Raw genomic sequence first — 3,840 nt, forward strand, 5'->3', positions numbered from 1 at the left:
CTTGTTTTTGCGTGTGTGTGGGAACCAATGAAGGAGTGTGACCTCATTGTCGTAAAGCAGTTCCCTGTCCGTTACTGCGTTCAGTGTGTCACCTATCTCATTCCAATATTCCTGTATGTGAGGGCACCCCCGGAGCATATGAAGTAGATCTGCCTCTATGAGGCCGCATCTAGGGCAAGCTGCGTCTGCTACTCCGAAGTATGTTGCTACTTTGTTCGGGGTTAAGTAGGCTCTGTGGAGGATGTACAGGTGGATAAGTTGGAAGCACGCATTTCTGGTACTTTTCTTAGCTCTGCGCACTAGTTGGGACCATGTTGTGTCAGGGATTTCTTTCTGCAGGTCTGCTTCCCACTTCATTTTAAGTGGAGTGAGGGGTTGAATGTTTTCGGAAGACAATCGGGAATAGAGGCATGTGACTGCTTTAAATGTACCCGCCGCCATCATTGCGTATTGGCACACCAGTGTTGTCTTTGGCTTGATCAGCCCCTCTCCCCAGTTTGCTTGTATGGCCCTCACTACTGCTGTGTGTGTTAAATAGTCGCCCGTTGGAAGGTCGTAGCGCTCTTGAAGTGTCTGAAATGGTACCAGAACTCCGTCGTCATAGAGGTCCCCTATCATTTGTAAGCCTGCCAGTCCTGTAGTCCCGACCAGTTCCCCCCATGGGGTAGCGCCGTCACCATACCCAGTGGGATTTCGGGCGCATATGGGTGTATCGGCCCTGCTCGCTTCTGTGACCTGTTCCAGCATAGCCGAAGCGTTCGTTCCTCCAAAGATAGTCCCTTGAGTATCAATTTCTGTTGCAGAGTAATGTATGCCAGGACATGGCGGGGTATCCCCAGTTCCCTATCATGTTCCGGACCCCGATAAGCTCTCGCAACCTCTTGCGTAAAGTATTGTAATTGGGCCGCCAGGTAGTATAATTCAAAGTCCGGGATCGCCAGGCCACCCTCGTCTTTCGAGCGGGTCAGCGTCGCCAGTGCAATTCTACGCCTGCCCGCTCCCCACAAAAAGGAGATTACTAACGACTTAAGCCGTTTATAGGTTGCTCCGGGTATCCATACCGGGAGGGTCCGGAAAAAATATAGCAGCCTTGGGAGGGCTATCATTTTCAGCAGTGACACTCGACCCGTCATGGATAGGGGCAGGGTTGCCCAAAAGGTCATACTGCTCTGTAAGGCTCTGATGCAGCGTCCAATGTTGCCGTCCAATAAGTCCGCAGGGTCATGGTATATGTGTACCCCCAGATAGCTCAGGCAGTTGGGCTCCCATCTCAACATCGAGTGGGCTGGGGGATGCACCTCCTCCTTCCGTAGGGGGAAGAGACTGGTTTTCGCCCAGTTCACCCGTAAACCAGAGATGTCGCCAAAGCATTCTACCAGTCTCTCGGCACCCGCTACCGCCTCCACGGCATCCTCTAAGAAGAGGAGCAGGTCGTCTGCGTACAAGGAGATAAAATGGCGGGTTCCTCCGGAGGTCAAACCACAGTAGTGGTCGCCCCGTCTGGCAGTCGCCGCCAGGGGTTCCACTGCGAGCGCGAATAGTAGGGGGGACAGTGCACACCCCTGTCTGGTTCCTCGGTTCACGTTGTATCTTTCTGACACCAAGGCTCCGATCCTCACTCTTGCTTTCGCCGACGCGTACAGTACTTTCGTCCAAGCTATATATCCCTCACCTAGTCCAAAGATCCTCAGTACTCTATAAAGGTAATCCCACTCTAGGCTGTCGAATGCTTTCTCTATATCGACCGCGAGCACCAGGGGGGTCCGTGCCTCGGGAGGAGGATTATCTATCAGTCTGAGTAGCCTGCGTATGTTGTGCGTCGTGTTTCTTGTGGGTATGAATCCCGATTGATCTTTGTGGATCAGTCCTTGCATATGGGACAGCAACCTGGTGGCCAATATTGTGCTGAGGATTTTATAATCCGTCGTCAACATAGACAGCGGCCGGTAGGACGCTGGGTCTGTGCTGTCTCGCCGAGGTTTTAAGAGGGGTACCATTATGGCTTCACGCATTGAACAAGGAAGTCTGCCCACCTCCTTGGCCTCATTATAAATTATTCGGAGGCGAGGGGCCAGCTGGTCAAGGTATTTGGCATAAAATTCAACGGGTAGTCCGTCCAGTCCCGGCGTTTTGTTATGTGCCATATGTTTTATTGCTCCCTTCATTTCCGTCAAGTCTATCGGGCTGCCTAGGGATTCAGCGTCTTCCCGAGTCAGTTGGGGCAAATGCAGGTCGGCCAGGAAGGCGTCCGTTGCCGCGCCCCGGTCCACCAGCCTGCTCTGATATAGCCGTTCGTAATAGGAGCGGAAGCAGTCCAGTATATCCGGCTGCGTATGGAGCATGTCGCCCCCACTCCCCTTGAGGGACATAATTGGCTTACTGTTGCGGCTGGGGTTCGCTAGCCAGGCCAGGAGCGTGCCGGTTTTATCACCCTCCGCGAGGGTTCTCGTCAAATACGTTTTATAGTCAAAGCTGCGGAGGCGCTCCACTTCTACCGCCACTGCCTCCAGCGCATCGCTGACTGTACTCTTAAGTTCAGGGTGGTTGGGGCGCTCCCGCTCCGCGTTTCTCAATTTCAGTTCAGCTTTATCCAAGTCATCTATCAGCGTCCTGCGCGCCCCCGCAAATTTTCCTATACAGTGTCCCCTCACCACTGTCTTAAATGCATCCCATTCTATAGCCCTAGACGAGGCAGTGTCCTCGTTCTCCACGAAGTACTGCGCGATCCTCTCTCCCAACGCCTCACGGAAAGGTGGGTCATCTAGCGTATCCGGCCTTAGCCGCCATGTCGGGATAAGTGTGGGTTCGTTCATCCAGTCTAGCGTGAGGAGTAAGGGGTTGTGATCGGAGATCGTTCGTGCTAGATATTCAGTCCGGGCTACTGACGGGAGCACTGTTTGCGAGCATAGGAAGACGTCGAGGCGGACATGGAGGTCATGAATGCTGGAGTAAAATGAGTAGTCTCGTTCCCCCGGGTGTTGTATCCGCCAAGCATCCGATAAATCCCATTTTCCCTGCCAGTCCGCTCGGTGCTTTGCTAGTCTATACACTGGGGATGCCTGCAATGGTGGGTGTGATCTGTCTAGAGAGGCGTCCGCAACTGAGTTAAAGTCCCCCCCCTATCAGCAATGGACTAGTGAAGTAGCTGGCCAGAGTCCTAGAGAGTTTCATAAAGTATGTCGCTTGATCTACATTTGGAGCATATACACTAGTAAGTGCTATGTGTCGGCCTCTAAGTAGGCCCTCAACCGCTACAAATCTCCCGTCCGGGTCCACAGTGTGTCTAGTGACCTGGAAAGGGACGCCCGCTCTTATCCAGATCAACACCCCTCTAGCGAAGGCAGAGTATGTAGTGTAGTAGAGGTGGCCCCTCCATCTACGCTGTAGCGCCACTCCCTCCTTCCGTGTCAAATGAGTTTCTTGCAGGAATGCTATGTGCACTCCCCTACGGACTAAATAAGAGTGGATTTTGTGCCTCCTTATCATAGTATTCAACCCCCGCACATTCCAGGACACACATTTCAATGATCCCATGTTAGCCATAGCCCCATTGTTTACGAGTCAGTTCAAACTTGGTTGGCAGCCAGACAATAGGTTCGACAACATTTCCCTCCCTCCCAACTGTCCCTACATTCCCCCCCCTTGAACTGAGTCCTGAGCTCCCCCAACTACTCCAGGCTCCCTCCCCCCCCAGAATAGGACCTAACTGCAACTGAGTAGTTCCCATCCAAACAGGTGAGCAATCGTGCTCTAAACTTCTATGTGACCGTGATTAGTATCACGGAAGCCTTATGGGCTCTGGGGAGTGTGAGCTAGTTACTGGCAGTTTCCGATGTCGTC

Source organism: Lissotriton helveticus, chromosome 2_1 (genome assembly GCF_964261635.1).
Source record: "Lissotriton helveticus chromosome 2_1, aLisHel1.1, whole genome shotgun sequence".
In the NCBI taxonomy this organism is placed as follows: domain Eukaryota; kingdom Metazoa; phylum Chordata; class Amphibia; order Caudata; family Salamandridae; genus Lissotriton; species Lissotriton helveticus.